The sequence below is a fragment of the Danio rerio genome, chromosome 4 (assembly GCF_049306965.1).
Source record: "Danio rerio strain Tuebingen ecotype United States chromosome 4, GRCz12tu, whole genome shotgun sequence".
In the NCBI taxonomy this organism is placed as follows: Eukaryota; Metazoa; Chordata; class Actinopteri; order Cypriniformes; family Danionidae; genus Danio; species Danio rerio.
The window spans coordinates 44,005,964-44,025,000 of record NC_133179.1 but is presented as its reverse complement, the minus strand read 5'-3'; the positions used below and the strand labels follow the sequence as shown (position 1 = coordinate 44,025,000).

Here is a 19,037-nt window from a genome sequence, read left to right as displayed (position 1 = left end):
ATATTGGCACATTAAGACTTTCCCTTTAATAATATAATTTCATAAAAGTATTATTTGCAAAATTTAAATATTGAAATCATATTAGCAGCCAATGACTATCAAAGTACAACATTTCTCATGGTCAAATAAACAGTGTTAATGTTGATTTATAGTCATACTGGCAGGCTAATTTTGATTGAATATTTAATATAATTTCATAAAAGTATTCATTGCAAACTCTAAACATTGAAATCATATTAGCAGCAAATGACTATCAAAGTAACGTTACAACATTGTTCAGTCAAAAAAAATAGTGTTAATGTTGTTTAGAAGTCACACTTGCATGCTAATTCAGATCAAATATTCAAAGTCACATGGTAAACAATATAGAGACTTCTAAATGAACTGATGTGCGAATATAAAACCAACTTTACCTCTATTTTAAAACTCGCATTACACACTTTTCTGTTTCAAACAAAAGCCCTCGGTTACTGAGAATAAAATAGTACTACGCTGTATAAATGGTTTAAATAATATTTCCAACAGCGGATACATAATTTAGCATCGGATGAAAAAACTAAAACTTTAATTAAATCGGGTTTTATCCGTAAACATTTAAAAACACAAACCTTTCACCAGTTGAATCAAAGCGCTGAAGCGGCGCCACCTGATGACGTCACACACCACGCCAAAATAAAAGTCTTTTTGTTTAGCTTTTTTGCCCCTTACTATTGCAGTCATGACTTAATGACAAATTTCTTTCTTGTTTTTCACTCTATACTATTTCTGCTCTCTCGCCCTCACATTTCACATTTTAGGTGCTTTATTGGCATGACAAATAACTGTACATTCATATTGCGACACTACGTACAAACAAGACAGTGCAAAAAGGGCAGTAGTGCAAACAAATATGGATAAAAAATAAAATACAGAAAAAACACAGAAATAAATAAAATAAAAATAGATAAATAAAAATAAAAAGATTGATCAAATTAAAAATATTCATAAAAATTAAAATAGATTAGATCTCTCTCACAAACACACACTTTAGTATTTAAAGTTGATCAAAATGTTTAATCTAAACATTTTAAGACAATTTTGAGAAACTTTTTTTAATCCAGTTCATGATGACTTGCATTTCTACAACACATTATACTTATTAATATCTGAGTCCAAATCACATCCTCATAATTATGACCCCTTATTTTCTTTTCTATTTTTACAACTTCATAGGCCTATATAGTGTTTCTTATTGTTTCAAATGAATTGTCGTCTCTTATTAGCTGTGTTCCACGTTTCCTGCCATTCTTTAGCAATATCTTCAGAAATAATATTTCATTTACCCTTACTTACAGAAGCAGAGTTCACATAAAAAATTTACAATTCGGTAATTTACTCATCCACTACTTGAGCCAAACCTGTTTGAGTTTCTTCTGCTGAATGCAAATATAGAGAATAAGCTACAGGGTCTAAAAGCAGCCACTATATGGTTCAACAGCTCCTACTTTGGACCTGGCTGCTTTTTAAAACATTTTCTGGCACACAAAATGTTCTTGGAACTCGATTACAATTGAACCACTAAAGTCACGTCACAGGTTTTGACAATGTTTTTTGTTCCTTTTCCAGAAAAAAACACTGTCAAACCCTTTAAGCATCTCGGGACTCTTGCTGTCTATGACAGATGAGGGAGCTCTCTGATTTCATCTAAATTGTGTTCATTTGCGTTCTGAAGAAGACCAAAGTTCTCAGGGGATTGAAACAGCAGGTAGAGGGACAATCGTTCTCGAGAGCCACATCGCACTGCTTTTTTCAAATTTATTTATACATTTTTTTATTGCAATAACAACTGGCCATTACAACAAATAGAAATACAGAAACTGATACTCGTGTGATATTACTCATATATTCATTCATTTTCTTCACAGCTTAGTCCTTTTATTAATCTGGGGTCACCACAGCAACTCCACACAGAAATGCCAACTGACCCAGATGAGGCTCGAACCAGCAACCTTCTTGCTGTGTTGCGAAAATTGTGGAATGTTCACTGTAACAGTAAAAGAACTATTTAAATAACAGTAGTCTGTGTTACCGTGATCCACCGAAGATAAAACTTGGACGTCGAATAAAAGTATGATTGACAGCACGTCGAAAGATGTTGCGAAAATTGTGGAATGTTTACTGTAACAGTAAAAGAAATGTTTAAATAACAGTAGTCTTTGTTACCTTTTTTGCAGCGCTGTACGAAAGAATTTTGCAAGCACAAACTCTAGTGTGACTGAACTTGCTTTCAGATTAACTATGCCCAGCTGCTATATATATATATATATATATATATATATATATATATATATATATATATATATATATATATATATATATATATATGAGCCTACCTTAGACAGAGTGGGTGCATTTAGAAGCTGCTGTGCTGTAGAAGTTTCTGATTAAAATTATGATTTGTGCCTGTACCATAACAGATCTCTCTTGCTGTGATATGTGTCTTGGTAACCTTTAATGTGTTGTTTTTTGCTCATTGATTCGACTTCATTGAGTGAGTGAGTGCATTTTCCCTCCTTCTCCTGGTTAAGAGATAAAGCTATATAATAGAATTAGTTATATTTCAGATAATATAAATAAATTATTAGCAACAAAAGACCAATTTTATAATAATTTTAGTGTAAAAAACTTTATTTGAAGCAAAAAAAGATGCTGGAGGACAGGATCAGATATATGGCACTTTATTCACACCTGATTGCCTCTGCAGCTTGTACATAACATTTCACAGCACCTGGAATTAACACAAATGAGTTTGAAGTTACAGTGTGTCTCATCCATTTGTGATTAATGTACAAACAGTTATCTTCTAAGGCCAAACGTAGCAAAAAATGGACAGTATGTGATCGCTTTACTGTGTTAAAAAAGGTTTTGTCACAGAGTATCTTATATATGCTTTTGTGAATGTCTATGCATATTTGTATGCACAAACACAAGTAATAATTAGAGGGAAAAACATCTTTGTTACATATCAGGTGAATAAGAGGCTTTCGGGAAAGAAGAGCTGCTCACACATGTTCTGTTCAACTAAAAAACGAAGGAAAGATAAAAAATATTGGCACAGAAACAAGTTACATTTTGATCATAAAAATTTAGACACTTTTGGAAAGAAATAATTGACCTGTTGAGTGTGTTGACAGTTTACAGGAAGCAGTAATGAGCTGCATGTGCTTTAGGAGAAGTAAAGGACTCTAAACTCACATAAAGACCAAGTTCAGTGATAAATAAATGACAAAAACATTGCTAATATTACTTTATTGACTGAACTTAACACAAATAAAACCTCACCGTGAAGATTAGAAATTGTTTCTTTTAACGAATAATGATATATCACAGTATAATAGTATCACTTACATAACTATTATATAAGTGAATGTAGTTGTGTGTGTTGAGACATCAGTGTGGTTTAAGTCTTCAATGCTCATTTGCATCTTTAAACAAAAACCAGCTTGGGAAAAAAAACAATTAAAATGTGTTTCAAATCAAAATACCTCAACATATGTGTATCAACATTAACTACAAAATGCAGCAGCCAAAATAAAAAAGCTTCCATCAATAGAATTACAAAACAACAGCAACAAAACAAATGATGATGGCTAAAGTCAACTTATTTTCCCAATACATCATTATTTCTCTGTAAAACTGGTTTGTAAAGCTGCTGAACTTCCCATCCCCCACTGTATGTGTCTTGAGTCTTCACTGCTTCCCACTGCTCATTTGCATCTTTATACCAGCATTAATGGGGGCCAATTGAGTCTTATCCAATCACATTCCAGATCCAGTAGCTCAGCATCTAGTAGGTTTGCATCTATATATTCTGTGTTTCTGACAGAGGATTCATTATCTTATTTAGCTGTAAGAGAACAACTTTGGAGGACAAACTACGATTGTAGATTTTTACATTGGGATTATTAACAAACTACAAAGAAAAACCCACTGAGGCCTTTTTTATCCTACTTCTTCATTAAAGACAGAAAAGGTGAGTTGCACATTTTGAATTTACACTCAAATAATATCTGAATGCTAACATTATAAACTGTAAACATGTGTGGATGCATAGTTCAACGTTGTATTAAGTTCTTCAGTCATTTTTAAAAGCTTCTTTACAACTATTCAGTTTTTTGTTTGTTTATTTGGTTATAAATATTGTTTTTATTCTGACATGTAGTTATGTCACTAGTTTTAATCAGCTAATTTGTGGCTATTGTTTCTTGCTCAGACTTACCTGATTTGTTTTTGTTAATTACTCTCATATAAAGAAACTGTTAAAGCAAATGTTAAAGAGAAGTTTGTTTCTGTTCATTGTTTTGTTCATTTTAAACAGAATAAAGTGTCCAAACACAGAGAAAAACTCCTGCTGAAGCGACTGATCTCCACACTGTTATAAAGATGGAGTTTATTAAAGAGGAGAGTGAAGATGTGAAGATTGAAGAAACATTCAGAGTCAAGCATGAAGATCTGCAGGAACAAACAGGTTGGTTTTCATTCTCAAAAACCAACTCAGTCATTTGATCCTCATTCAGATATATTTTAATAATAAGAATACTAAATTAAATCCATCTTGCAGCCATGGGTGTGCTGCCTAGTTCTCCTGCACATAAGCACTTATTTAAAGATAGGAATGAGTTTCTTTCATACTTGTTCTCGTGTCATTCTTTTTCTGTTTTAATAGTCTCCCATTTTCTCTACCTTCTTAAGGTTATTGCATTTCTTGTTCTCCTACTGTTTGTAAAGCGTCCATGAGCACTGGCGCTATATAAAATAAATAAAAACAATTTAAAAAGTTTATCTGAGCTGACAATATTTGACCTATTCTATTCTCATAAAAGATATCTGCTATTACAGTGATAGTGTTGGCTTAATACTTTCCATTTGCATATGTCACGTTGATCACAATTCCCCCTTTTTTAATCAACTTTTTTATGGGTTTAAAGTTGTTTCTAGTAGTTGTTACTAGTTCTCACAGATAGTAACTGAGTTAGAATGACATCATAATTATATTAACTAATTACCAGGGCTATTCCCTATTTAAAACCTGCAGTGTCTTAAAATGTCTTAAATTCCAAAACCCAAATTTCAGGCCTTAAAAAGTCTTAAATTTTCTGAAATGTTGTGTTGTAGGTCTTAAATCTTTTTTATACAAGTCTTTATTTTTTCTTTGTTCATGTTTTGTTACCCAATCTGGCCAAAACCCATACAATCACCAACAATTTATCTCAATAAATGTTAAACTTTTTATTCAAAAAAGTCATTTTACCTCTATTTATTATAATAGTTTAATTATTTTGCCTACAATAACATTTGTTTAAACGTGCTCCATGAATTTACTGCTGAGGACATCGACCTGGACAGATTGTTGCGCATAGATTTAGTTTGCTCGTTTGTTTTTTATTTTGAAGAAAGTTTATTTTAGAAAAAAGTGTGTAGATACAGGTAGAGCTCTCTTGTTTTTACACAATATTTAAGATCTTTTTCTAAGAAATATAAAAAATATTTAAATATTATTATTATTCAATTATTATTTTATTATTAAATGCATTAAATTATACTATTTTTTGAGAGGACAAATACAAATCTTTTTCATCTGGGGCATTTGAAAAATTCCTTAGTCTAAAATTTCATTCATAATGGTCTTAAATATGTCTTAAAACATCTTAAATTTAACTTGGTGAAACCTGCAGAAACCCCAATTAAAACTATGTCAGAAAACGTGGATGCCCTTAATATGAAATATGCTGAATGAAATGGACACTAAAACAATTAATTATTATAAAACATTGTACAGTATTTTAAACTATATGATGATGTTGGGATGACATGAGACAAAAAGATAATGTTTAGCATTGCACTGACTACAACTGGCCAATAAACTAGTGTAAAAATATCTTTTGCTGCTTAAGAAATGAAGAAAATCAGCATGCTGATGATGTGCAAACATTTGAGTGTGAAGTTCATCAGTATTAACCATATTCTTCATGTACCAGCAGGCGGCGCTATTGGAATCTTTTTGCTTGAGACTTTTTTTTAAGAATTAATTTTTGCTGCTTAGGCATGGGACGATACCCCTTTTCAAGGTATACCACCTCAACGTTTTTCAAATGTCTCATGGCTTCAAACGTCACCACGTGTTCATTGTGTGTCGGCATTATCCTCTGAGGTAAAAGTCATTTATTAAGTACAAAAAAGATTTATGTAGCGTCTTCTACCACTGTGAATTCAGTTTTTACTGTTGATATTTGGCGCCAGTTAATAAGGAAGTAACGATTTTGTTCTCTTTGATTCATTGGATGGAAACGCTGCTTTATTCGCACATCTTTTATGTGATATTCCAGTTTTGCAAATAAATTTAATTTGCAATTTTGGATGGAAACAGCTATTGCTTACATTTCAGTCACACAAAGAACAAAGTCACTTACGAGAATGGCTTGTCCTTCTTTAGTGAATAATAAGCTTAAATTCACAGACCTTCGACAGGGACATGCACTGTAACTAGATTCATGGGATTATTACTCATTCTAAAAACTATTTTTAGTACTGCTTACATTCTTATTATTCAAATGTTTTTATTGATTTTTCAAAAGTCTTAAATTTTTCCACAACACACATTTGAACAAAAAATTTACATGGTACATAGATACAGAAATACTCACACCCAATAAAGAAAAAGGGAGAAAGAGAAAAAAAAATAAGTCAAATAAATAAATAAATAAAATAGATAAAACAAATTAAGAAATTTGGGATAAACTCTCACTTAGGATATAATAACCCCTGAGCGTTCAATGTGGGATAGGAAAGGCTGCCAAACCTCATAAAACTTTTTAGCAGAGCCTCAGATGGTGTACTTAAGGTCCCCGAGTTAAAGATGTGAAAACACTTCTAATATTCAATGTTTGTGGGATGGCGGGTTTGTTTTTTTTTTGTTTTTTTCCACCTGAGAAGACTCAGGCGTCTGGCCAATAAAGAAGAATAGGCAAGGATTTCTGTGATTAGGCTGACAGGTACATTTCTTCGTTCACTGTACCACAAATTGAAGTCAAAGGATTAGGATCCATATCTTTATTACATTTAAATGAAAATTATCAAATAATATCGGTCCAAAATATTTATGTAATCTAGGGCATTCCCAGAACATATGACTGTATATGTATATGGATACATTTTTGCCAGCTTGCTCCTAGATAGGTGAAGCCTATGAAGCACCTTTAACTGAAGATGACCATGTCTAATACATACAGAAGATGTGTACCAGTGCTATGGCATATTGCCAGGCTGTATCTGATATTTGTAGTCCAAGGCAGTTCTTTGGATCACTTCATATAACATGGACATCATACAACTTTATGCGTCCATATTTACCAATTCATCTATCCAGCATGCTTCTGGTTGGTTCAGTGAAGGACAGAAGTGTTTTTTAATGAAACTACGGACTTGAAGGTACCTAAAATATTAGACTGGGGAATCTCAATGTCTGTAAACTGTTGAAATTAGATAAATAGGCCATCATTAAATAGGTCCTTAACACAGTTAACTCCCTTCCTAGACCATCATTGGGATGCTGAATCTATAAGAGAGGGAGGGAATAACAGATTTAACAAAACGGGAGCAGAAGGCAATGCTTGTTTATTATTAAAGTGAAGTCTTAGGGTGCTTTCACACCTGTGAATCGATTCAGTTGTTCCGAAACAGAGATTACAAATGTTACATTGTTGCTCTTTGCTCTTGGAGCGGTTCGCTTTCACACTGCAAAGTTTCAAATCGGACCAAAAGAGCTAAAAAAAAAGTCACATGCGAGTAAACTCTCCTTACATTGGTCAGAGTGTCAGGGTTTATTTTGCAGCGTCCCGCTCAGCTGTCAGGAGAGGTGGTGGTTTGGTGGTGATTGACAGGGTGCGCGCGTGACGTGTCTGAGGAGAGATGCGGTGGGGAGGGGTGAGAAGGGTGCGCGACAATGCCTATTTGCGGACCGGGAGGGAGACGCGAGATTACCAGAAAATCATCACTCGTTCGCGGGCATCCGGAGACTCGCGAAACTTCCCGCCCTACTCATAATTCTCTCTTCATATAGCCGTAAGCCTATTACATATCCATAAAAAACTGTGATATAACCGCGCTCGGATCGGATCGCTTTCTCACTGCAATCGAACCGCTCCAGGGTTCGTTTCAATCGAGCCGAGACCATCTCATTCAAGCGATCTCGGAGCGATTACTTTGGCGCGGAACAGAGCGCGATTGCCCTGTTCACATATGCCAATCGAACCGCGCTAACTGGGCAGGAGACTGAAGTGTTATTATTTGATTTCTGTGTTATTTTACCATGACAAAATGAGTTCAGCAGTAAACTATAGTTTTTGACATACATGATCCTGGTGGAACACTGTTTATTCGCTAAGGTCAGGGCTTTTTTTCGGGCTTTATTAGTTTGCTTATACACGCCTAGCCACCCAGATAGCAAAATACACTTAGTTCCGGCTAGATTCTCGCCTGCCGGAGACTGCCTGCCCTCAGACTGACTATACCTCTGCTGGATTGTTCCCGCATGGTAAATCGTTATGGTGTGTAGGCTATATTTTGGGTTCGTCCATATTTTTTACAGTCATTGACTTCCATTCATACACATGCAAATGCATCAGAACGGAAACGCAAGTTTATGCGTAAAGTTTCGCAGTTCACTGCCTTGCTAAGTTCAAGCTTGGTGAACTCTGACCTTGGAAATTACATCACTTGACTGTGTGAGACCCACACTGGAGAGTAACCATTCACATGCACTCTGTGTGGGAAGATTTTCAATCAATCAGCAAACCTTAATGAACACGTAAATGTAAATGTGTCACATTTGCCGTAAACACAATGATGGCAGCTGAGTGAAGAACAGTTTCATAAACATCTGGCAAACAGCACCTCTGCTGCTTAAAATCTCTTTGCAAGTGATTGTACAGGTGTGGATACAACTGTAGTCCAATCTCCAGTGTATTCATGTAGCTAGTGTTGTTTTAGATGATGTTCTCTGTTTGACAAGACCCCTGCGGGGGCCGGCGCCCGGGGAACAGGGCTAGTTGGCCGACTCTGGGAAAAAGGGGATTTTGACGGTGAATATTGCTGTTAGAGGGTGACGGGACAAGTTAGGTGCTCAAGGAACGGCTCAGCGGAGCGACTGCTGTTGCAGAGGTGCAGTGGTAGTCAGCGTTGGAGCGCTATGAATGCTAAATATTGTCAGAAGTGATCTGTAGAGATGAAGTAAAAGAGGGGCTCAGCTAGAGTGCCACTGCAGTGGTGCTATTGGTGAATGTAACTTGGTGGGGCGTCTCTGCTGTTGCAAAGGTGCAGTGGTACTCAGTATTGCATATTTATGCATGTTCCCATAAGAATGTAAAATCCTGTCGTTAGTGATATGTAGATGTGAGAGTGAATAAGGGGTCGGCTAGAGCGTCGCTGCAGTTGCGCTGTAGTGGAGCGTGGCTCAGCTTAGCGTCTCTGCTGCTGCAGAGGTTCAGTGGGTCAGTATGGAGGCAATGTGTGCTCCTGCATAAGCATATACTGCTCTATTTATGCAGTGGAGTGCGATGATAGTGGTATTGGAAGTGTACGTTTATACGAGCTTGTTTAGAGCGTTGCTGCCACAGCAATTGAAACTTGGGCGACCCCGAAATGGGTCAGAGCTGTGGTAAACAAGAGTGAATGGAAGTATAGGACAATTAGAGGGAAAAATTAAATGAAGAAATGTGGGGAAGAGCCCTAGATATGCATTGGGGTGTACCCTTGTGTAAATGATCTGTTTGCTTTATAAAGAGAGTTTCTTCATCCTGCAAAGTTTTGATGTTAGTTCAGAACATCTCAAAAACCAAAAAGTGTAGTGTGAATATGGCATTAAGGGTATGGGCTGTATGAGTGAAAATGTATCTTTGCTAAGGGTTGAATGAGGGCAGTTATCTGGAGCCGGCAGTCATGCGCTTTTAAAATGAGAAAATAAGAGAGAATCAAAAATTAAATATTTACAGCATAGTATATATACAGCAGATATCAATTGTTTTAGCTCATATTCATGCAAGGTTTCTTCATAAGTGCATGGGCAACTGTGAATGGGAGCGCCTTTGTTAATGCATGTTATAATAACTGTAATATCTTGATGTGCAAGGGTTGTTGAAGTGGGCATTCGACCCCCTGCAGGGTGGCAAATGGATGGAAGGCTGAGGATATGGGGCGTGTCTTGGCTGGTGGTCCTAGAAGTACCTCTTGGAGAGCAGGTGATATGACAGAGGAGTGGAGTTTAAACCCCTTAGTGGTATAGAAGTTTGTTTAAAAGCAAATGTACCTAACACAGTCAATGTATGAAAAGTTACTCCATTGACTCTCATTGAAATTTCCTCCTCCGGTTTGTACCAGTCAAGCAGGAAATTGCTTCTTTGCCGTTTCACATCTCACTGACCTCCCATTATAAACTTTTCTATGACACTCGTGTGTATTGATATACAAGTCACTATTGACATGTTATAAAAGAGCTTCAATGCTTAATGTGATATATGTATTTCAGTAGCTGGGTAATACTCTTTTCATTTTAATTTTTTTTTATTTAAATGTAAATATATCAACTCCCAACATCAAACTTGAAAAATAATGTTACCACTTTGTAGTAACTGTTTGAATGTAATGTTTAACATTAGCTTTTATTAAATCCATGATCAATAACATTACGTATGGAATCTTAACATGATTAAAAAATCTTGAGTGTATCTGGCCCGATTTATTCACAAAAGCTGCGTCCCAAATGGCACACTATACACTATGCACTCATGCACTATGTACTTATGCACTTAGACACTCAACAGGGTAGTATATGTATGTAGTGTCGTCCCAAATGGCACACTAATGTTTTTTTTAATGTTTTGGGTTCAAGATTCTTTCTAGTTTACTATATTTACTATTTTGAGTAAAATAAAAACTTGATAAATATTTTATGATTTGGGAACATATTTTTACATTATTAATACACTGTGATGTTCCCAAGACTCTAGATTGGAGTCTAAATTATAAAGGTAAAGTTGGTTTTATATTCGCACATTCAGACTTTCCCCTTAATAATATAATTTCATAAAAGTATTATTTGCAAACTCTAAATAGCGACATCATATTATCAGCCAATGACTATCAAAGTACAACATTGTTCACAGTCAAATAAACAGTGTTAATGTTGTTTAGAAGTCACACTTGCATTCTAATTATGATTGAATATTCAAAGTAACAAGGTAAACAACATAGAGACCTATAAATGAACAAATGTGTGAATATAAAACCAACTTTACCTCTATGTCTAGGTGCCTGCATTACTCCTCACGGGGGAAAATAAAAGTTGTTGTGCGAGCTACCCCAGGACACTGTGGCTACTAAGGAGTCCTCATGTCAAGACCTGCCATCTCATTGACTCTTTAACCTTATGGTTTTCTTTTGCATTACTTCTATCTTGTAATTAAAGTGTTGTTGTGATTAGATCCTAAGTTCTTTATCTTCATTAATATTCCTCGTCATTTTTTGGTTGCTTTGATTGATTGCTTTTGTAATGGCCTCAAAAGGATTATAAATGTTTAATTTTATTTTTAATGCCTTTATTTTATTTGTGGTTTATATATAAATCTGAATAAGTTGGAGAGAGCAGCGTACAGGGATGCATGCATGCACCAATGAGGGCGCTGTGAGAAAAGAGACATTGTGTGTTCATAAGAGAAGAAGAGTCAGATAAGTGATTCAGTCTGTAAGTGAACCGTTCTTGTAAATGAATCGTTGTTGTTCAGTCCCGAATCGTCACAGAAAAAAAGACCGGAGCAAATAAATCTACAGAAAATCAAATGACTGTCCTATTCATTGTTCAAGGGGGCAACACTTTATAAGTTACATTTTATAATAAATATTTTGCATTCAGGCTATTTTGTTGGTTCATCTCTCTTTTATGTTACGACTCATATGAGCAGGTCATAACACTTTGTAAAATGTTTCTAGTTGTATCTGAGATATTGTCCTTTCAGTCATGATCATAGGTAAGAGTAGGAACCTAGATTGAGCGGTAAATTGAGAACACTGCCTTTCGTCTTAGTTCCTTCACTACAATTGACAATCACATCAACTGCATTACTGCGGCCGCTGCACTGATCCATCTTTTAATCTCACATTCCATTCCTCGAGAAAAACACAAATACTTGAACTCCATGTGGGGTAAGGACTCTCCTCCAAACTGGAGATGGCCTCCTTTTTCTAGTCAAGCTCCTGAGAGGTGTTGTTTCTTTTCCTTCCTTGTCACACTCAGCAGCAAATTGTCCCTCTGCATGCTGAAGGTCCATGTCCTGTGAAGCCAATAGGACAACATTATCTGCAAATGACCGAGACCGTCCTAGCCTGCATCTAAAATTCTGTCAGTAAAAGTTATTATATTGTTGAGATAAGCCTAAAAAGACACATTTACAAAATAAAATGAACAAAAAAAATGGATGGATAGGGATTGTAGTTGTGGAAGAGGAAGCAGGATGGCTTTTTTATCCTTAAACCAAGATAGATCTTCTCCGGAGGGATGGACCAGTGCGCGAGATGTCTCAGACTGAAGGCGTTATTGTTCCAGAAAAATAAATTGATTAAATTATCAAACTGTTTTAAATATTGTAAAGAATTATTTACAGGGATATACTGAAGCAGAGAAATAACTTTAGGAAGGCAATTCATTTTGAGTATGATAGTTTGCTATTTTGAGTACCGCAGAGCAGTGGTTCTCACTCCATGGTCTGGTGCTTGTGCAAAATGAGTTGACAACCTGTGAAAATCAGTAAATATTAAGTTTAAGAGCAATTTATTTAAAAACAAGGAAAGGAAAGTGTTAAGTGTTTCAGGACATAAGAACAAGTAATAAAATAGGCTATAGTCTATATTTCGCCCTTAGGAAGCCCAGCTTTGGCCCGACCAGGCCCTGGAAGTGACAGTGGAAACGCGACTGGCCCTGGCTTGCTCACTTTTGGCACGATAGTGGAAAAGCAGATAATGGTTCTGGTGAATCTCAAAAACTGGTCAGTTTTTGTTGGCTCGTCACTGGGTTCCCCATCCAGTGGCAACACAGTAGTTCTCACTGTAGTGGGCAGATTCTTGAAGGCAGCTCACTTTATTCCCCTCCACAAATTACCTTTTTCGAGGAAGAAAGCAGCCATTTTTTTGGACCACGTCTTTCGTATTTATGGCCTCCTAGTTGACATGGTTTTAGACAGGGGTCCCCATTTTGTGTCTAAGTTTTGGGCAGAATTGTGCTGACAACTGAGGGTGACTCCTAGCCTTTCTCACGAGTACCACCCACAGACCAATGGCCAGGCCGTGCAAGCTAATCTGTGGCTGGAGAGGGTCCTGCATTGCGCCGCATGCAGGGAACCCTCATCTTGAAGTTCCAGATTAACCATGAGTTCTCCCTTCCTATCTTATCTATGGGCTTGTCTCCCTTTCAGTGCTACTTAGGCTACCAGCCCCCTCTGTAGACTGATTTCAAGAGGCTGCCATTTTAAAAGTGAAATCGAGGCTACGTTGGAAAAAAAAACAGAAGTATTGTATGGAGTCACACAGCAACATTATGTACCTGGGTGTACATCTTAATCTCAGTCCCCGTCCCCACTGTGTTTACCTGGTGCCATGAACTAAATTCTAGGAGGCCACTTAAGCATATTACTCTTAAAGAGATTGTAATTTTGTTTGATGCCTAATCTGTTATTAATTGTTGGAATTAAACTGAACTAAATGATATTAAAGTGATGTTTACACTATCTGCATTTTGAAATCGTGGCAACAGCTGGATGTTTGTAATCCACAGCACGTTGTTGCAATGTTTACAATGCTGCTCCTATACTTCCATAGTTTTTCCCACCACAGCCTAGCTTTCATTCTATAAAATGGTGGCCATGTGAAACCTCCTGTTTACTAGACAGGCGCTTTGACCAACTAAGCCACAGCGCCAAACGACCTTGACAGGGGCTAATTGTTTAATTCGTAAAAAGAAAAAAAAAGTAGCACTGCATGTGTGAATATCTGGACTTGAAATATTAAAGTCCAATTGGTTAGGCATTACCACACTATGCTATCTAAAGCCATCGTCCAAAGCCCTCTTGAACGAGCAGCGTTCTTACGGATTTGAGTTTTGTTAAGAAACCGACTGCTAAACATTCCGCTGCGTAAACACTTGTTACTCTTAACAAAAAGCAATTCTGGCACCTGTAGATTAGGCACTGCTGGGATTTGAACCCAGGATCTCCTGTTTACGAGACAGGCGCTTTGACCAACTAAGCCACAGCGCCAACGCTGAATAGGAAGCAAGACGTTTTTGCACACAGAGACTAAAAAAAGACAGCAAGTCTTAAAATGGCAAGCAAAGAGGTTGTTTAACTATATTTGTCGCACTATTCATTACGCCTCAAAGCTATACAATTTTATAATTCATTGCGGTGAGCTCTATGAAACAAGCACACGCACCACCTGGACTAAGGCGCTGCTGGGATTTGAGCCCAGGATCTCCTGTTTACAAGGCAGGCGCTTTGACCAGCTAAGCCACAGCGCCACAGAAATTCACAGTAAGAGACATTTGCCGGATAACAAAAATTGAAGAAGAAAAAATAATACACAACAAAAACCAGCATGTCAGGATGCAGAAAATGCTGACAAGACGGATGCAGTCTTTTTGAGTCTGGATGATCATGTCTCAAACCTGACCGGTAACCTGGCCTCTGTTCAAGATCAAAGCAAAAAGTGCATGAATTTATTTTTATTTAATCTATCCTAAATCATGTGTTAAGTGTTTTTTGGAACCTTCAGATTCATTACATCCAAACCCAGAGTCAGCTCGGAAAATGGAAATCAGGACAAACATATGCTATCGGCCATTGAAAGAGTTTCAGATCAGAAAGCCACTCTCCCATAATCTGAGGGAAAGGTGCAGTTTGGATTTGAACCTAGCACCTGCTGTTCCCAAGACAGGTGCTCTGGCCAACTTAGTCTTAACACTAAAAGAAAAAACCTCTGGATATGATTCTTCCAAACGCAGTTTCATCTAAGACAGTAGGGGGTGGGGGGGAAGCAAAATGTACTATGCTTTCTACTCAGTTACTTTGCACATGCATAAAGAGGCTCTCAAACGACATTGCTGATGATTTCAAGGATCGATAGATCTGATCTGATGATCTGTTATATGATCGATAGATCTGTCCTTCACAACACAAGCAGCGATCTCAGATCAGTTTATCCAGACATTCTAATCTAATTTGCGAACCTCTTTAAAGAACCAAATTAGTGAGAGATCAGCTATCAAGATTTAAAGATTCAGGATCTGCCAAATCATCTTAGATCATTTAAGCGAGGTACAAAGAACGGACCCCAGGGAATATGACTCGGGAACTACGAGTCCTCTCAGGAAGTGATTTGTTAATTCACGCGTGCACACATTTGTGCAAGTGGTATAGTTATTTCAAGTCTTCATCACATTTCGAGTTGTTCATCGCAGAAAGGCAGAAACCAATCATATGCATTTAGAGCCGTAAAAAGAATTGATCCGTTCATCTCTCCTCTATCGGGTCTGAGTCACTTGTTCATCACAGGCTGATCATACGCATTTAGAGCCGGAAAAAGAATTGATCGGTTCACCTCATGAGTCCTCTATTGGGTCTGAATCACTTATTCCTCACGGGCCAATCATACGCGTTTAGAGCCGGAAAAAGAATTGATCCATTCATCTCTCGAGTGCTCTATCGGGTCTGATTCACTCCTTCATCACGGGCCAATCATACGCATTTAGGGTCGGAAAAAGAATTGAACCGCTCATCTCTCGTATCCTCAGGTTATGTCATTCTGTCACGTAAACAACGAACGACTTAAGACTTGATAGGTGAACTAATCATTATGGCTCCTATCGGCTGAGACTGTGTACATTGGTTAAGATTAAATGTGACTGCCAGTGTAACATGAACGAACCACTGACATTAGAAGACATGAAGAGGTGAGCTGAGCAAAGTGACAAAAATGCCTTCAATGACAAAAGAGCAGGTAAACATTAAAGTATTATTTTCTCCTTCTTATAATATTCCATTTATCACTTATGTGTTATGCAATCAACCTTTTGGGCTAGTTGTAGATGTGTTTGGAAGCAATTCGTAAAATTTTAATAACATTTTGACAAATTGAACCAAATGAACGAAATGACTTGAAAAAATATTCGTTGATCTCGATGAACGAGACTCAAAGATCCGAGTCAGTAAAATGATCCGAACTTCCCATCACTAAACAGGTTTTTAAATGGATGCATGTAGTATGCAATAAATAATGCACTTTGCATTGCTTGAGAAAAAATACCAAATTATTATAATCTATTTTACAAATAAAAGTAATTGGAATTCACAGTTTGTACTAGTTTTCTCTGAAATGATGCAAGAAATCAATAAAGATAAAGGCCTTACTGTTTAAATATATTGCAGTTTATTACAAAATATACATCTAAACACACACAGCAAGCATATGACAGAAATAAAACAATTATATATAAAATACAATTTAAACTAAAGTATAAAAGACAGAGGATTCTTATGTAAACACAGCAAGAATATTACATAAATAAAATGACTATATATATATACAAATAAAGTCCTATTTTGAAAATAAATTAAAATGCAAATACAAAAGTAACTTAAAGTTAGTTGTAGTCAGAATTATGAGCCTTAATAAATTACTCTTACCTCACTAGTTAACTTTATTAACCTAGTTAAGCCTTCACATGTCACTGTAAGCTGTGTAGAAGTGTCTTGAATAACATCTAGTAAAATATTATTTCATAAACGTGTTGAAAAAAATATTTTAGAAATAATAAACAAGAGGGGCTAATAATTCAGGGGGGCTAATAATTCTGACTTCAACTGTATGCATATGAAGAGTTTGGTTGCAAAACGCGATAAACGCCATTTTTTGACATTTGGATTTTATTATTGTAAATCACTGTTCAGATGTACCTTAATCTATGTGTGAATTTCTGCCCTTAATAACATTTAAGAATGTACATTTTAGGCCGAGTACAACATGTATTTTTTCACAAAACCTAAAATCAACGTTTCTTTTGATATCATATCCACGTTGATCACCGACGTTGATTCAACATCGTTTTGCTCATCGGTGTAATGTTGAAACGACATCAGGCACTCCATTCAAATCTAACCTGAAATCGTCACAATTGGTTACTTACCCAACGTTGAATCGATGTTGATTTTCAGTCGATCGAAACAACATTATACAATCCACACATTTCCAAAATATAATCAACCTAATTGGTTTGTCTAATGTTGAAATGATGTTGATTTTAGGTCGACTGGAACATCATAGAATCCACAGATTTTCAACATATAATTTATCCAAATGATTTAACGTTGAAATGAATGCTTAAACAACCTTTTCAACATTAAACCAACACATATTACTAATATATATTATTAATTACAGTTTTTTAAAGGATACATATTATTTAATCTGTACATATGACAGAACACACCACAATATGTCATCATTTTTTATTTATACAAATATACAGCTGTACACATTCATCAAGAGCATAAATTCATTCAACTCTTCTATACACACAGTACACTTAAACACAGAGAGAACATTTAAATCATAGGCTAAAATAGTGAAAACCAATTACTCAAAAAAATAAAACTGTAGAATATTAAATACATTTGTCTATTTGTGTTCTATTTCAACACGTATTTTTCATTGGAGTAAAAATGTATTTTATTTCAGATGTGCATAATAACAATTTACTATTAGGGTCAAAATACAGGTTTAAATCTCAATGCTTAAGCTGTTTAAAGAACAACTTTATTGAATTAATTGAGAAAGATACAATATGCCTTTCTATATTGTATAGAATATATCACAGAAACTAAAATGCAGATGCAACCATAGAAAAAAATATTCTCGCTGGATTAGCAGGGTCAATAAATAAATTAAACAAAAATAAATTAGTTTTTTAGGTGGTGTAAAACTGCCGGGAAGCCGTTCCTCTACAGTACCACTTTTTACTAGAATTCCATCCCGGATTTTCCAGAAATACAAAGTATTAGTGACCCAGAGACTTGTCTGAGAACAAGCTTGAAATATTACAACCACGGGCTAGAATTGCAAGTTTTAAGTTTTTAAAATTACAATAAATTTTTTAAAAATATCATTGTTTAATGACTAAATGCTATAAATAAAAACAGTGCTGCGACTAAAGAATGTAAATACTGAATAATCCTATGCAATGCACATTATTCTATTATAACGATCACTGTGAACAATAAGCTAAGCGTTTGTTATATATACAAACTACAAATATAAAAAACATTACAATAATTTAAAGCAATGATATTCTATATGTAAAAAAACAAAAAAAAAACCAAACTTTAAACGGCGTCTCGTCCGAGCTGAATCTTTGCGGTCACCACACAGGCTCTTTAAAGGGCACCTATGGTAAAAAATCTACTTTTCAAGCTGTTTGGACTAGGGTTGGGCATCTAAGCTATAATGCCGATCCGATACGCATCTCGATACAAAGAATACGATCCGATATATTAGCGATACATTTGTGACATATTGCGATGCAACACGATACGATTCACACCCATATCCCGATACAATGCGATATTTCAGCACTAACTAATTAGATCAAGTTTATGAGATGATGTGAAAGAGGATGCTGTGCCATTGAATGAGTTATTATTTATTAACCAAGCAAAACCAAGACTTTTTTTACAAACTGGCTTTTCTCTCAGAGCCAGAGTGACAGTTTACAGTAGAGGGCCATTTTAGAACCTATAGCACATATTATTTAAGTATTTTCAAGATAAACAGAATGTATAAGTGCAATAAATATTAATATATATATATATATATATATATATATATATATATATATATATATATATATATATATATATATATATATATTTGCACTCTTTCAACATAAAGGTTTAGCATTGCAC

The 19,037-nt window shown here is 35.7% G+C and overlaps 3 protein-coding genes and 2 non-coding genes across 6 annotated transcripts in view; 1 reads left to right on the top strand and 4 right to left on the bottom strand.

The window, feature by feature from the left end:
- Window positions 1–648, bottom strand: part of LOC137490953 (uncharacterized) — a 245,143-nt gene extending 244,495 nt beyond the window's left edge. For both annotated transcript variants that reach the window (XR_012402256.1, XM_073947949.1), the window contains exon 1: window positions 609–648. The gene's annotated coding sequence lies outside the window, so the exon portion shown is untranslated. The remainder of the gene's footprint in view (window positions 1–608) is intronic.
- The window catches only part of LOC141381669 (BEN domain-containing protein 5-like), a 495,902-nt gene that overhangs the window by 446,502 nt on the left and 30,363 nt on the right, over window positions 1–19,037 (bottom strand). The window lies entirely within an intron of this gene.
- The window catches only part of LOC101883766 (uncharacterized), a 291,682-nt gene continuing 277,000 nt past the window's right edge, over window positions 4,356–19,037 (top strand). The window contains exon 1 of the mRNA XM_073947926.1: window positions 4,356–4,507. The gene's annotated coding sequence lies outside the window, so the exon portion shown is untranslated. The remainder of the gene's footprint in view (window positions 4,508–19,037) is intronic.
- On the bottom strand, window positions 14,266–14,339 carry trnat-cgu (transfer RNA threonine (anticodon CGU)). The gene has a single exon. It is a non-coding gene; the product is annotated as a tRNA-Thr (tRNA).
- On the bottom strand, window positions 14,526–14,599 carry trnat-ugu (transfer RNA threonine (anticodon UGU)). The gene has a single exon. It is a non-coding gene; the product is annotated as a tRNA-Thr (tRNA).